Source organism: Bactrocera oleae, chromosome 2 (assembly GCF_042242935.1).
Source record: "Bactrocera oleae isolate idBacOlea1 chromosome 2, idBacOlea1, whole genome shotgun sequence".
Classification (NCBI taxonomy): domain Eukaryota; kingdom Metazoa; phylum Arthropoda; class Insecta; order Diptera; family Tephritidae; genus Bactrocera; species Bactrocera oleae.
In genome coordinates, this window is record NC_091536.1 from 41,687,890 (window position 1) to 41,705,665 (window position 17,776).

The window sequence follows — 17,776 nt, forward strand, 5'->3', positions numbered from 1 at the left end:
ACCAACCTGAATGGTATAAAGTCCGCTGGAAAGACGGAAGTCATTATATGTGGTATACTGGGGACATCGAACGACATATTTGGTATACAACTTGATAGAAAAGCGAAAATTATTATAAGCAGTATATGGGAGTTGAGGGTGGTATTGACCCGATTGGTTGGCAACTAAGTAATTGCGGATTTTTTTTTTTAAATCTAAGACAATTTTTTCAGGGAACTAAATAACTTTATTCGGTAGTGTATTGCCCATTTTGATCAATGACCTTTTGCCATCTTTCAGGCAGCATCATAATCCCACGTTCATAAAACTTCTGGTTTTTATTAACAAAAAACTGAATCAGGTACGATTTGACATCATCATCATTATTGAAATTTTTACCATTCAAGGAGGTTTGTAAAGATCAAAACAAAAAGTAATACGATGGTGCAAGGTCAGGACTATATGGTGAATGTGGCAAAACAGCCCAACCAAGCTCCAATAATATTTGCCGAGTGACCAAAGATGTATGTGGCCTTGCATTGTCATGATGAAATACATCATCTTTTCGATTTATCAATTCGGGCCGCTTTTCTTCAACTGCATTGTTTAATTTCGTTAGTTGTTCAATGTAGACAACAGAGTTGATCGTTCGGTTGGGTGGTAAGAGTTCAAAGTAGACAATTCTTTTATAATCCCACCAAACTGATAACAAAACCTTCTTTTGATGAATACCAGCTTTTGATGTTGTTTGAGCTGGTTTACCTGGCTTGCTCCACGATCTTTTCCGCATTTGTCATCGCCAGTTATCATTCGTTTTAAAAATGGAACCCATGTATCGAGTTTTTGAACATAGCCAAGTTATTTTAAGTGATTTTCAATACATGTATGTGATACCTGAAGCTTCTCTGCAATCTAATAATTTTGACACCGCCGTTCTTTTATGGCTTCGTCGCCATAAACAGCACATAACTTTTTGTGAGCTTGCGATGCGTTTTTCCCTTTGCGAAAATAAAAAAGCAAAATATGACGAAAATGTTCCTTTTGATCTTCCATTTTTCAACGAACGCCAACTATCAAATAACAAAATGTGTTTTACATTTAAACTACCCCAGCAAATCTAAAAATCAACTGAAGCCATCTATGAGTGAAATCCTTAGTTGCCAACCCAATATTTTTGCCAATTTAACCAACTATTAACATGCCACAGACTAATAAAGTGCTCCCAGGGTTCTATTCAGCTCCCTCATATACCATACCATACCAATCTTATGGAATAAAGTCAGTCGGCTGTTCGAAAATCCTGATATTAGTTTTGGTCAGGTTTTCGCCCAATTTTATCCATTTTAGGCACAAAAATACACTGCTATGAGTAAAACACGCTTTCTTATTTTCCTTGAGATATCTAATATATCGGCCAATATATGTGGTATAAAGTCACCCGGAAGTTCGAATAATCAAAGTCTCAGACTGGTTTATTTAATGAGTTATCGCACTATTAGTTTTAATCAATACTGTTCTATGGGGAGTGGGGGTGGTTATCATCTGATTTAAACTATTTTCACACTGTCGGTAGAGGTGTCAAAATGATTTATCCTGTGCAAATTTAAGCGATATAGCTCAGGAATCTCACTCCACACGACGCCACTACTACACTCAAGATCCGAGAACACCACACGCGATGACAAACACATCCCACACCAGCAACTAACAAAAAGAACTGGATCATGGCACTCAACTCATTCGAGTACGACAATGATCCTGCGCGCTACTTTATTTGTTTTAAATTTTGGTACGGTTCTTGGATTGGATTCTCGCCGCCGCGTTCGTCTAAATCCATTTTTTAATAACTATACCGAAATAAAAACGTCATAATTTTAAATATATACGTTTTTGTTAGTGACGTTGTGGAATTATTCACAAAATTAAACAAATATTTTTATTTTATAATTTAGTATGAATACCACGGTGCTATCCCCATAAAATTGGGTATACAAATAGTCATGGTGCTTCGAGCCTCACAGAAAAGCACTATTGGATTTGAAATAAATCTTAAAAACAAAAGCGAAACAAAAGTGTTGTGACAAAAAAGAAGTGCAGTGAGACAAAAAGTGGTGTTGCAAAGAAAAAAATACACATAGGTATATGGTACATCCGCATATTTGGTGCCTGGACCTATTTTCGACAAGTTTTGGGCATTAGATTAAATATTGTGGGGGCACTTTTTGTGCAAAGTTTTACGCTAATAACCGCAGTGATGTTTGATTTGTACTGTGTAAAGTGAAAGAATCATATATAATTTAAAAGTTTGTTATATATGAAGTAGGCGTAACCTCACACACCAAATTTGGTTGTAGATGGTCTTGTAGTTCCTGAGATATAGATTTCACCTTAAAGATTCCATAAAGCCCTCACCTTCTAACCTGGCTGTGAATGTTTGTGACTCTTTTATTCACTGAGTTATCGCACTTATAGTAATTTTCAACATAACCGTTATATGGGGAGTGGGCGTGGTTATAATTTGCTTTTCCCCATTTTCAAAGTGTATAAAGAAATGTTAAAAATACTTCTTCTCAGCGAGTTAGGTTGAGATCGCCTCAGTGATTCGGGAGATATTTACATTTAGCCATTTAGAGGGCAAGGCCACACCCACTGTTTAAAAATGTTTAGCCTACAAGTGCCCCTTACCACTGCGATCACTTGCAACAAATTACAGTTTTGTATCTTAATTTAGGGCTTAGTTAATATAATATAAGGCTATTTTGGAAATAATATTTTTTAACCATAGATTCACATTCCTAATGATTATTTTCGAATATCGGCTTTTTTGGGCTTGACACTACACCATGTGCAATAATTTCGCAGAATATATCAGGTATACCTCAAATATACTAAAATGTTTACTTACTTTAATCACGTCGATGCAATTATATTTTAGTTTGCTTTTCAAATATTGCCTTGACTTACTTATATGATGGTTAATATTATTCTTGATACCCATGTTGTTCGCTAGCACTTACTTATTGTATAAGGAAATAAAACATAAAACGTATTCTATTATATGTTTATACTCTTGCAACATGTTGCTACAGAGTATAACAGTTTTGCTCACCTAACGGTTGTTTATAACACATAAACTGATCGGGATAGCTATAGAGTTATATAATATATATACTATATAAATGATCAGAATAACGAGACGCGTTGAATTCTGGATGTCTGTCTGTCTGTCCGGACCATTGCCACGGCCCACGAACCTCCATTAATCGAAAACCTGAAAGAATAACACGAAATTAAGATATAAACTTATCATTTGGTACAGACAATTGCATTGGGGAGGATACTCTATTGTTGAAAAAACTTTTGAAAAGAGGGCATGGCCCAATAAGTTTAATGTATATATCTCCTAAACCATTCAAGCTATATTATCTAAATTTGCACAAATAAAATATTGTTGACTCTTCCTTTGACAGTGTGAAATTGTATGAAATCGGTTGATAACCCCCCCACTCCCCATATAACGGGTTTTGATAAAAACTATTAAAAGTAAAATAAGTCAATAACTACATGCGTCTGAGACATTAAATTTTACATCCGAAATGGTGCAAGGGGATTTTATAGGAGCCGTTGTCAGAATTGGACGATGGGCGTGGACCGCCCACATTTACGTGAAATCACATATCTCCGAAACTACTCGACTAATTTCTATAAATTTGACACATAGGACTATTTTAACATTCCCATATTACAGTGCGAAATTGGACTACAACCACGCTTACTTATACAGCACAATTTTAAATACCATATGATACTTACACTTTCCATTATAAAAATCAAGCACTGAAGAATACATGTGTCTTGACAAAACTTTGCACAAAGAGGGCTTTTGAGGTATACCATCTCAAGTCTAAAAATTGTCAAAATCGAACAATGACTGTTCACGCCCTCAGTTACCGAATACGGGAACCCCAGTGCCTGGTGCTAACCTTATACCTGAAAATAACGATTAATCTATGAGATTTCGAACTTCCGGTTTACTTCATATCGCATATATCAGCCAATATGTAAGCTATTTTAATAAAATTAATTAAATATTATATTTTTCTTTTAATGATGCATTTTTGTGTCTAAAATGAGTAAAATCGGGTGAAAACGTATGTTATCTTAGCAAAATTATTTGCACGTATAATATTGGATATACTATAGTTTAATGCCGAAAATATATGAATTTAGTCTACGAATGACTCTAACTCCTAAATACTACATATATTGATTTTCGTTATTCTAACAAACGTTATGCTGAACATGTTGTTAAATGAGTTATATATTAATAAAATTGCTTAAAAATGTGCTCTCAAGTACACCCAAACAATTTAAGACTCATTATTCCACGAAATCGTAAATGGATTACAATCAAATTTGTTATTTTATTAAGTTATATTATAGGTCAGAGACTCACTTAGTTTTTTTACTATATTTTACTTTTTTTCATTTTGTAATGAGATATATGGGATATAAACTCAACTGAAGAAGCTAAATTTAATATAATGAGTTGCTGTGAAAACGTCAACTAACGCGATCGCAATTCATTATTTTAAAGATATAAGGTTTAGACCAAAGTCTAGACCTATTTGTTTCATATTCACACACAATTTTTAAAAAAACTTGTCCATTTAATTTCATATAAATATCACATTCTGACCAGCCTGAACGGTTTAAAGTCAGATGAAAAAACGGAAGTCATTATACTGGGGGTATTGAACGACATATTGTATTTGGCATAAAACTTGTTAGTGAACCGAAAATTATTATACAATGTATGCAGTATATGGGAGTGGGGGTAGTATTGACCTGATGTTATCTGTTTGGATGATATGATTTCTAAGTGCCGTTTCGGCCATTTTTAATTGTTAAATTAATGTTATTTTATTTCATTGTACTCAGCCATGTTTGCAATTTCATCATTGAAAGATATACGCAAGAACAACGTTTACAAATTATTAAATTTAATTATCAAAATAATCGTTCTCCAATTGCAACTTTTCGTGCGCTTTTGCCATCTCCGATGAGGCTCATTTTCATCTGAGCGCTGCGGTAAATAAAGAAAACTGTCGATGTCATGAGCAACCATTACATTCACTTAAATTGACAGTTTGGTGTGGTGTTTGGTCTGGTGGAATCATCGGTTCGTTCTTCTTTCGAAATAAAGCTGGTGACACCGTTACTGTGAATTAAGAGCGGCATACATCAATGATAACCAATTTTTTATGGACGAAATTGGAAGTAGTTGCTTGACAACATCCGGTTCCAATAAGACGGAACTAAGTGCTACACAGCACGTGCAACAACCGAATTATTGCGAGAAAAGTTTGGAAATTTGATCATTTTAAGAAATTGTGACATTGAATGGCTTCTAAAAATATGTGATTTAACACCATTAGATTACTTCTTGTGGGGTTATTTGAAGTCATATAGGCAGTCAGGCAATAAACCATCTCTCTTAAAGCTTTAGGAGTCAATATTGAACGTGCTATTCATGACATACGACTTGATTTAGTGAAAAAAGCACTCGAAAATTAAGTTCATCGAATCCGTTCTTACAAAAGAAGTCATGGAGGCCATTTGAATGATATTATATTCAAAATTTAATTGTATCGATTGTATTGTACTTCATATAAAATAAAAAACTTGACTTTCCTTAACAATTAGTAGGTGCTTTTTTTTAATTATATTACTCTTATTGAAAAACCCTGTATTAACTTGCCACAAACTAATAAAATGCTCCCAGGTTTTCATTCAGATACCTCACATACCATCACCAATTATATGAAGTAAGGTCAGTCGGCTGTTCGAAAATCCTGATATTAGTTTTGGTCAGGCTTTCGCCCAATTTTATCTATTTTAGGCACAAAAATACACTGCTATGAGTAAAACACGCTTTCTTATTTTCCTTGAGATAACTAATATATCGGCCAATATATGTGGTATAGTCACCCGGTAGTTCGAATATCTTTATTTTAGGCATACGGGGGCTAAGTGAAGTATTGACCCGATTCAACACATATTTTACATACAGACATACTAGTATCAAGAAAGGATCCTCTCTGAAATTCAATTACATGTATATCTCACACATTGACCGATATTTTCATAAAAAAGTCAACTATAGTTACTAGTGTTCACATATTCGGTACGTAGGGCCTTCAACAGTTTTGGTTCGATTTGCACAATTTTTGGTCATTAGGTGGCATATTTTGAAAGCACCATTCGTGCAAAGTTTTATTCCGATATATCAACTGCTTCTTGATTTGTATACCGGAAAGTGAGGGAATCAGATGGAATGTATAATTGTGCTAGAGGTCCCCGTCCACGCGTTGTTGTGGCTAAGGTATATATATTAAGTTGAAAATGATTAATACTATTGTAAATTCCTTCGATTTGTTATTAAACACAAATAAACATAAAATATAATATGTTGATTGTTTTATTTTATTAATTTTATATTCAAGTATGAAACAAATGAGTAATTTTCAAAGTTGTTAGTACATAACGTTTGAATAATGAAAGGGGTTTATCGTTCTTAATTTTTAACAATAATATTTATAGTTTTAATTTATAAACATTTTCAAATTCAATTAATTAAGCTCTATTTGTAACATACGTTCTGACAATATCATTGGAAAACGTGGTAAGAGGACCATTTCTCCATTAAATTTTCCAGTCAAAATAGTTGCTACAATAATATTTAATATTGATTTTCGAAGTTGTACCGTTGCATAATTGAGGTGAATTGAAATAGCTCTGAATAATTTTCAACCAAAGATTATGTGATGTCATTCCGAATATATCTAGATAATTTAAATACGTTTTCATTCACATTAACAACAGTAGCGAATTATTTAAAATAGACGATTCTATGCTATCTCCTCACCAATTTAAAGCCAAATCGGTTAAGCCGTTCATAAGTTATAAATATTGTAGCTAACACTTAATTTCGAGCTTCACGTTGCTCATCAGTTTCATTTGCTCTTACATACTTGTATCTTTGACTTGCAGTATTTCGAGTTCTGCGGCCTAAGTTTTTACGTCTGCTTGGTGGCAGTTTAAAAAACGAAAATCCAACTGAAAATAAAAAATTACTCCCTTATATTTTCTGTTTAACCATGTATACGAAATTTTAATATGGTTTAATCATCAAAAGTTACCAAAAATCGATAGTAAGCTGTGAACTTACCGTGATTAACAAACACTTATTAGCAAACAACAAACTTCTTAGTCTTTAAAACAAAACAAACTTTATCAAAAACTTAATAAAATTATAGTTAGCACTATGTTAGGTTATGTGTGTCAGATTACCACAGATTACTTAATAGGATATGCGAAGTTTGTATACTGAGTTCTGAAATATAACTCATAGTATACATATTTTATTATTATTAAATACTTACATTTAAATGAAATCATCACTGGTATTATTAATATTACCGTCAAAGTCAGTACATTTAATTGTGGCGAGTAATTTTCAAAAATTAGTAAATTAGTGCGATAATTTAATTAGTTAACCACATTTCCGAACAAACGATGCTCTTTCAATATAGTCTATGGCTGTGAATTACGATGACATTCGTTACGCGCGTTTTTTAAAATATGCAATTTTAGATGTATTTTTTCAATCTTTCTGAGACTTTTTCTTACTATTTTTATTTTTTTTTCCGTAAGAACCTTCTATAGAGTATTAGAAAACCACAAAAAAAACAGCCAAATCGGTCTAGCCGTTCTCAAGTTATGGCGTGACAACGGGAAACGGGTTTCATTTATATATATATAGATATTTCGCAAACCATATAGGCTATATTATCAGAAAACAAATTTCTTCAATACATTTTACCACATTATGAAAATAGGTAAACTACTGAAAGTGCGATAATTCACTAACTAAACATGTCAGAAACATTAAATAATACACATAAAATGGTACGATCGAGCTTTACAGGAGTCGAACCAATGAATATATCGGGATACAACTTTGCATAAATAGTGCCTTTAAAGTTTGCCAACTCAAGTCTAAAAAAAATCGGACCATAACTTTTCAGGCCACCAGGTACCGAAAATATCGGTGAATGTGTAAGATATAGAATAAAAATTCGAGGAGAATCCTTTCTAATAACAATAGGTCTGTGAGTCAGCTTTTCGAACTTGCGGCAGACTTACTATCGCATATATCGGTCAATAGTTAGTTATCGTAATAAAATTGAGCAAATATGTTTTTCTAATAACGGTACATTCTTGTACCTAAAACATAAAATCGGCAGAAAACTTGCCCTAGCCCTCATATAACAAATATCGCGATTTTCGAGCATCCGGCTGACTTTACTCCATATAGGTATATTGGTGTTGGTGATGGTATGTGAGGTAGCCTGGGAGCATTTTATTAGTCTGTGGCATGTTAATAGTATGTGGAATTGGCAAAAATAGATAAAATTCTGTCAATACCACCCTCAACTCCCATATACTGCTTACAATAATTTTCGCTTTTCTATCAAGTTGTATGCCAAATATGTCGTTCGATGCCCCCAGTATACCACATATAATGACTTTCGTCTTTCCAGCAGACTTTATACCATTCAGGTTGGTCAAAATGTCATATTTTAATGAAATTAAATTAACAAGTTTTCTTAAAAGTTATGTGGTTTGGAGCTGAATTAATCTTGGTCAAAACCTTATATCTCTAATACAAAGAGTTCCGATCCTCTGGTTGACGTTTTCCACATCAACTCAATATATGTATATTAAATTTAGCCTTTTCGGTCGAGTTAATATCACATACCTATACACATCTCATTTGAAGATATAATATAATTTTAGCTGCCGCGAACTAAGATTTATCAATAAAACTGAGTCTAAGGTTATGGCCTTCAATATAAGTCAAGAAGATACTAAATTTGTTTTACCACCACCTGAAGGAATTTCCTGGGCTTTGATTCTTGAAAGTTGCTAGAATATAAAATGTTCGGTTACACCCGAACTTAGCCCTTCCTTACTTTTTTGTTATTTTTATTATAAGGTAAGACTCGCCGATTAAGGCGAGTGAGTCAATACAATTAATTTTAATCGTAATTGCAGTAATAGTATTGCAGTATGTTATTCTGTTTTAGTTATTATTGTTTCCCATACTGCAGGAAGATTTGCTCTACATGTTGCTGTTACCAACTAACTATTCCCCCGCTATAAGAGGAGAAATCCACGTATTGCTTGAGAAAAATACGTTTAGTATGATTATTTTTGCAATGTAAACTTTGTTCTTACGGCGCTTGTTAGTACTATAGGCTAATAGGATGATAAGTAAAACCAATGGTAAAGTCGTAAGCTAAAAACCATTGCGACAACTGCTTTTCCTGCTCCTAGTTCGTCAAGTTGAGAAATTGAGAAAGTAGCGGTCCAGGATACGCACTTACTGTCTTTCGCCAATTAGCGTATATAATTTCATTAATGGTAACATTCCAATTAAACTTCAACATAAATATTTCCTGTAAACTTACTAATAAAGAATTGAAACCATTGTAAATTTTTGAAAAATTTTTGGTTCTTATCGTCTCACTGATTGCTTTCAAGTATTGAAGTGCTTTCGTTCACCTAACCGTTGTTTGTAACTTTAAACTAATTGAGAAAGATGTATATCTAATTGATATGAAGACGAGTTTGATTCCGGATAGCTGTCTGTCCGGCCAGCGATACTTGATTAAAAGGTAAGATGTCTGAATGAAACTTCCATGGCGCTCTGAGTAGATTGGTATTGCAGATGGGGTGAAAAATTTATAATTGAGCTACAAATTAATATAAAAAACTGTAATTTTGTATGGTATAGATTATTTTAAAAGTGGGAACTCTGCCTATAGGTTAAATGTACACATCTCACCATTAAATCTATATAAACCAAACATCCTGAAAATCAATATTTCTAGTACCCTCTTATACAATATTAAAATTAACATCTAAATTCATTCAAAGTTTCATTGGTGTATATTATACATTGGCCACATAAAAAATGAAGAGTTTACAGATAATTAAAAAGCGGAAAATTTTTAAAGGAAAAATTAAAACAAGTAAGGAAGGGCTAATTTCGGATGTAACCGAACATTTTATACTCCCGCAAAGTCAAATGGTATACTCGTTTGAGATTTTTTTGTGGATTGACTGATATTTTCGGTAGAAGGTCAACTTTAGCCACTGGGGTCCACATATTTAGTACTTAGGGGTTTGAACAGTTTTGGTTCGATTTAGACAATTTTTGGCCGCAAGGTTGCATACTTTAATTGCATTATTCACGCAAAGTTTTACCCCGATGTAATCATTGTTACCTGATTTGCATAGTGGAAAGTGAAAGAATCAGATGGAATTGAAAATGGTGTTACATGGGAAGTAAGCGTGGTTGTAGTCCGATTTCGCCCATTTTCGTACTATGACATAGAAACATGAAAAGAACGTTACGCACCGAATTTATTTGAAATCGGTTAAGCAGATCTCAAGATATGGGTTTTCACCTAAAAGTGTTCTGTCCGATTACGCCCATCTGCAATACCAACCGTCTCACGGTACCAAGAAACATGTCTACCAAGTTTCATAAAGATATCTCAATTTTTACTCAAGTTAGAGCTTGCACGGACGGACGGACGAACGGACGGACGGACAGACAGCCCCCGGATTTCAACTCGTCTCTTCATCCTGATCATTTATATATATATAACCCTATATCTAACTCGATTAGTTTTAGGTGATACAAACAACCGTTAGGTGAACAAAACTATTATACTCTGTAGCAACAGGTTGCGAGAGTATAACAATTATCTTCAGTTATTGCTCGTAATAACGTGATTAATAACACTGTAAAGCACTAGGGTATTAAACAAAATCAATTTTTTTCATGAGGGGAGGCTAAGTCTAAAGAAAAAAAGAAGTGTAGCCTGTTTTTCAGAGTTAGCATCCAAAATCGAAATATATGCCTTCAAAGTTCCGAATTGAATATACATCAAGCATCACTATTAACTATGGTTTGTAAATTACATAATCTTCCTTTTCCTCCTGTTTCAATGATCATACTACAAAAGATCAAAGTTTAATGTGTAAATTACATAATCTACCTTGTCCTCTTATTTCAATGATTTTTAACATTTTTCTGTCAATACTATGATGATGCTACAAGAGATCTAAGTTTAATCTTCGAAAAACATGTTTTTTCGTGTATATCCCTGCCAGCCAAAAGTGATTAAAAAACTAGTGAAAAACTATGTTTTCAAACCCTTAAACTGGTTAACCTTTGGCGTCGTGACAATCTGCACTACTTTCTCCTTATACGTACGTACAAGTATATGGTACGAGTGATCATGCATCCTATGCACTTATTCAGCAGTGTCATACAAAAAATATATAGCTGAACTGCTGTAATTTCCCTAATCGTCAACTGACGAAGTATTGCATTTTCGGATTCCTAATAAAAAATATTGTTAAAATTTTAAACAAAATTTTGAAATTATTTATTTTTTTCTTATCAACTCAGTTACAAATATTAAAACTTCCATGCTAGATTAATAGACATATATTTTTAACATTAATATATTTAATACAAATAATTTTGCGTCCTGATAATACATTAGTTTATCGATTTATAAAAAAGTAAGAATCTTTTTGATGATGTACGCATTTACGGCCATCATTTCATTATTGACACTTTCACTTGCTCTCATGGCTAAACTCAAAAACCGAAAACGTACCTTGGGAGTTTTTAGCATTTTTTAAAAATCAGTGCTAGACTAGTGTTCCAAAATTTCGATAATTTTTTCGAAGCATCATGACAAGCAAGTGATTCATCGAATCTGAAAATGCTTTCAAAAAAAAATTTATTCTTATACATTCAAGCATAAATGTTTACATTTAGGTACATCATCATGGCTAAACCACAAGTCACAATCAATTTCGATTAGCGGTTTTGAATGTAGCTGCGTAGGAATGGCTCGAATACCTGAGTTTTTCCCAGTAAATCTTCAATTTAGCGTAAAACTGTTGAACCTTTTATGTAGGGCACTGGAGAAAGCATTGTCTGATCCACAGTTGGATAGATGAACTACTTTATTTATACTAAAAAATATATTAATTAATAAAATATATATTTACGAAATTACACATAGTTTTCTCAACTTACTTTCCTTGTGTGTTTTACAAACGCAAGTGACTTGTTGCATTTGCTATTTTCCGTTTTGGGATGTGTCTATTGACATTAATGACAAATATGACAAAAATTATATAGCAAGTTTTGTTTTTTTGGGAAATTCGAAATTGGTTAAAAAAGGAATGTCCCTAAAATATGCGTTGCTGTAAGTGCTTGAAGAAGAAATGTGTAATTGTGTTAAACCTCCGGAGAAAGTGGTTAGTCGTGGCTTGCAGGGATGTAAAACTATTTACAAATAATGTTTGTTGAAGATTCATAAGTTATTTTCGTTTAAATAAGGAAGCGTTTTATTTTCTGCTAAATAATAAAGAAGGAACATTTCCACAAATGTGTGTGAGGAGCTGTCTGTTTCTTTATGACCAGTAGATTAAAAACCAAATTACTGAAGAAGATCAAAACATTTCAAAGATTGCCTTATACGTAAAAATAATGGTTGGTTGGCATCATTTTACCATGAAAAGAATTGCAATATCTATTATCGAAGTATTTTATTATTTATGAGAATTTTAAGCTTTTTGAATACCGGTTTATGGTGCAAATCACGACGCTTTCGTTTTTAATCTGAACGATTAAAAGGGCATTTGCTAAACAAAGCAATATTTGGTTCTTAGGTAAGACTAGTTACTGTATTTATTACAAAATAATACGCTTCTCTCACCTGATTTTGAAACAATGCCAACTTTTTTATTTCTAATAACTCTTTGTATATAATACAATTTAATAATCTTTTTACTAATCTGTGTTTCGTATAGATTGGCAAGAAGCCCCATCCTTTTCCTTTCCACATAATTTTTCCTCCTCGCTTGTGCTCGTTGCATTGAAGTGGGACGGTCTGTCACTACCGGTATATTGGACAAGAGCAAAACTTCTACGAGCCTTTGTGGTGGTATACATTATTAAACAAGTAAGGAAGAGCTAAGTTCGGGTGCAACCGAACCTTTTGTTCTCTTGCAACTTTCAAGAATTAAAGTCCAGTAAATTCCTTCAGGTGGTGGTAAAACAAATTTGGTATCTTCTTGACTTATATTGAAGGCCATAACCTTAGACTCAGTTTTATGGTTAAATATTAGTTCGCGGCAGCTAAAAATTTTATTATATCTTCAAATGAGATGTGATATTAACTCGACCGAAAAGACTAAATTTAATATACATATATTGAGTTGATGTGGAAAACGTCAACCAGAGGATCGGAACTCTTTGTATTAGAGATATAAGGTTTTGACCAAGGTTAATTCAGCTCCAAACTACATAGCGTTTAAGAAAACTTGTCCAATTAATTTCATTAAAATATCACATTTTGACCAACCTGAATGGTATAAAGTCCGCTGGAAAGACGGAAGTCATTATATGTGGTATACTGGGGACATCGAACGACATATTTGGTATACAACTTGATAGAATAGCGAAAATTATAATAAGCAGTATATGGGAGTTGAGGGTGGTATTGACCCGATTGGCTGGCAACTAAGTAATTGCGGATTTTTTTTTTTAAATCTAAGACAATTTTTTCATGGAACTAAATAATTTTATTCTGTAGTGTATTGCCCATTTTGATCAATAACCTTTTGCCATCTTTCAGGCACCATCATAATCCCACGTTCATAAACTTCTTAACAAAAAACTGAATCAGGTACGATTTGACAACATCATCATTATTGAAATTTTTACCATTCAAGGAGGTTTGTAAAGATCGAAACAAAAAGTAATCCGATGGTGCAAGGTCAGGACTATATGGTGAATGTGGCAAAACAGCCCAACCAAGCTCCAATAATTTTTGCCGAGTGACCAAAGATGTATGTGGCCTTGCATTGTCATGATGGAATACATCATCTTTTCGATTTATCAATTCGGGCCGCTTTTCTTCAACTGCATTGTTTAATTTCGTTAGTTGTTCAATGTAGACAACAGAGTTGATCGTTCGGTTGGGTGGTAAGAGTTCAAAGTAGACAATTCTTTTATAATCCCACCAAACTGATAACAAAACCTTCTTTTGATGAATACCAGCTTTTGATGTTGTTTGAGCTGGTTTACCTGGCTTGCTCCACGATCTTTTCCGCATTTGTCATCGCCAGTTATCATTCGTTTTAAAAATGGAACCCATGTATCGAGTTTTTGAACATAGCCAAGTTATTTTAAGTGATTTTCAATACATGTATGTGATACCTGAAGCTTCTCTGCAATCTAATAATTTTGACACCGCCGTTCTTTTATGGCTTCGTCGCCATAAACAGCACATAACTTTTTGTGAGCTTGCGATGCATTTTTCCCTTTGCGAAAATAAAAAAGCAAAATATGACGAAAATGTTCCTTTTGATCTTCCATTTTTCAACGAACGCCAACTATCAAATAACAAAATGTGTTTTACATTTAAACTACCCCAGCAAATCTAAAAATCAACTGAAGCCATCTATGAGTGAAATCCTTAGTTGCCAACCCAATATTTTTGCCAATTTAACCAACTATTAACATGCCACAGACTAATAAAGTGCTCCCAGGGTTCTATTCAGCTCCCTCATATACCATACCATACCAATCTTATGGAATAAAGTCAGTCGGCTGTTCGAAAATCCTGATATTAGTTTTGGTCAGGTTTTCGCCCAATTTTATCCATTTTAGGCACAAAAATACACTGCTATGAGTAAAACACGCTTTCTTATTTTCCTTGAGATATCTAATATATCGGCCAATATATGTGGTATAAAGTCACCCGGAAGTTCGAATAATCAAAGTCTCAGACTGGTTTATTTAATGAGTTATCGCACTATTAGTTTTAATCAATACTGTTCTATGGGGAGTGGGGGTGGTTATCATCTGATTTAAACTATTTTCACACTGTCGGTAGAGGTGTCAAAATGATTTATCCTGTGCAAATTTAAGCGATATAGCTCAGGAATCTCACTCCACACGACGCCACTACTACACTCAAGATCCGAGAACACCACACGCGATGACAAACACATCCCACACCAGCAACTAACAAAAAGAACTGGATCATGGCACTCAACTCATTCGAGTACGACAATGATCCTGCGCGCTACTTTATTTGTATTAAATTTTGGTACGGTTCTTGGATTGGATTCTCGCCGCCGCGTTCGTCTAAGTCCATTTTTTAATAACTATACCGAAATAAAAACGTCATAATTTTAAATATATACCTTTTTGTTAGTGACGTTGTGGAATTATTCACAAAATTAAACAAATATTTTTATTTTATAATTTAGTATGAATACCACGGTGCTATCCCCATAAAATTGGGTATACAAATAGTCATGGTGCTTCGAGCCTCACAGAAAAGCACTATTGGATTTGAAATAAATCTTAAAAACAAAAGCGAAACAAAAGTGTTGTGACAAAAAAGAAGTGCAGTGAGACAAAAAGTGGTGTTGCAAAGAAAAAAATACACATAGGTATATGGTACATCCGCATATTTGGTGCCTGGACCTATTTTCGACAAGTTTTGGGCATTAGATTAAATATTGTGGGGGCACTTTTTGTGCAAAGTTTTACGCTAATAACCGCAGTGATGTTTGATTTGTACTGTGTAAAGTGAAAGAATCATATATAATTTAAAAGTTTGTTATATATGAAGTAGGCGTAACCTCACACACCAAATTTGGTTGTAGATGGTCTTGTAGTTCCTGAGATATAGATTTCACCTTAAAGATTCCATAAAGCCCTCACCTTCTAACCTGGCTGTGAATGTTTGTGACTCTTTTATTCACTGAGTTATCGCACTTATAGTAATTTTCAACATAACCGTTATATGGGTAGTGGGCGTGGTTATAATTTGCTTTTCCCCATTTTCAAAGTGTATAAAGACATGTTAAAAATACTTCTTCTCAGCTAGTTAGGTTGAGATCGCCTCAGTGATTCGGGAGATATTTACATTTAGCCATTTAGAGGGCAAGGCCACACCCACTGTTTAAAAATGTTAAGCCTACAAGTGCCCCTTACCACTGCGATCCCTTGCAACAAATTACAGTTTTGTATCTTAATTTAGGGCTTAGTTAATATAATATAAGGCTATTTTGGAAATAATATTTTTTAACCATAGATTCACATTCCTAATGATTATTTTCGAATATCGGCTTTTTTGGGCTTGACACTACACCATGTGCAATAATTTCGCAGAATATATCAGGTATACCTCAAATATACTAAAATGTTTACTTACTTTAATCACGTCGATGCAATTATATTTTAGTTTGCTTTTCAAATATTGCCTTGACTTACTTATATGATGGTTAATATTATTCTTGATACCCATGTTGTTCGCTAGCACTTACTTATTGTATAAGGAAATAAAACATAAAACGTATTCTATTATATGTTTATACTCTTGCAACATGTTGCTACAGAGTATAACAGTTTTGCTCACCTAACGGTTGTTTATAACACATAAACTAATCGAGATAGCTATAGAGTTATATAATATATATACTATATAAATGATCAGAATAACGAGACGCGTTGAATTCTGGATGTCTGTCTGTCTGTCCGGACCATTGCCACGGCCCACGAACCTCCATTAATCGAAAACCTGAAAGAATAACACGAAATTAAGATATAAACTTATCATTTGGTACAGACAATTGCATTGGGGAGGATACTCTATTGTTGAAAAAACTTTTGAAAAGAGGGCATGGCCCAATAAGTTTAATGTATATATCTCCTAAACCATTCAAGCTATATTATCTAAATTTGCACAAATAAAATATTGTTGACTCTTCCTTTGACAGTGTGAAATTGTATGAAATCGGTTGATAACCCCCCCACTCCCCATATAATGGGTTTTGATAAAAAGTATTAAAAGTAAAATAAGTCAATAACTACATGCGTCTGAGACATTAAATTTTACATCCGAAATGGTGCAAGGGGATTTTATAGGAGCCGTTGTCAGAATTGGACGATGGGCGTGGACCGCCCACATTTACGTGAAATCACATATCTCCGAAACTACTCGACTAATTTCTATAAATGTGACACATAGGACTATTTTAACATTCCCATATTACAGTGCGAAATTGGACTACAACCACGCTTACTTATACAGCACAATTTTAAATACCATATGATACTTACACTTTCCATTATAAAAATCAAGCACTGAAGAATACATGTGTCTTGACAAAACTTTGCACAAAGAGGGCTTTTGAGGTATACCATCTCAAGTCTAAAAATTGTCAAAATCGAACAATGACTGTTCACGCCCTCAGTTACCGAATACGGGAACCCCAGTGCCTGGTGCTAACCTTATACCTGAAAATAACGATTAATCTATGAGATTTCGAACTTCCGGTTTACTTCATATCGCATATATCAGCCAATATGTAAGCTATTTTAATAAAATTAATTAAATATTATATTTTTCTTTTAATGGTGCATTTTTGTGTCTAAAATGAGTAAAATCGGGTGAAAACGTATGTTATCTTAGCAAAATTATTTGCACGTATAATATTGGATATACTATAGTTTAATGCCGAAAATATATGAATTTAGTCTACGAATGACTCTAACTCCTAAATACTACATATATTGATTTTCGTTATGCTGAACATGTTGTTAAATGAGTTATAT

General features: G+C 33.6%; 2 protein-coding genes and 1 long non-coding RNA gene across 3 annotated transcripts in view; 2 read left to right on the plus strand and 1 right to left on the minus strand.

Annotated features, from left to right (window-relative positions):
* Nucleotides 1-17,776, plus strand: part of Nepl16 (Neprilysin-like 16) — a 1,095,435-nt gene that overhangs the window by 1,038,483 nt on the left and 39,176 nt on the right. The window lies entirely within an intron of this gene.
* LOC118682777 (uncharacterized) lies at nucleotides 11,540-12,267 on the minus strand. The gene is made up of 3 exons (XR_004978591.2): nucleotides 12,173-12,267; nucleotides 11,913-12,108; nucleotides 11,540-11,855 (listed from the first exon to the last, which is right to left on the minus strand). It is a non-coding gene; the product is annotated as an uncharacterized lncRNA (long non-coding RNA).
* TTLL5 (Tubulin tyrosine ligase-like 5) overlaps nucleotides 13,811-17,776 on the plus strand; it is a 208,257-nt gene continuing 204,291 nt past the window's right edge. Inside the window, exon 1 of the mRNA XM_070113029.1 lies at nucleotides 13,811-13,829. The gene's annotated coding sequence lies outside the window, so the exon portion shown is untranslated. The remainder of the gene's footprint in view (nucleotides 13,830-17,776) is intronic.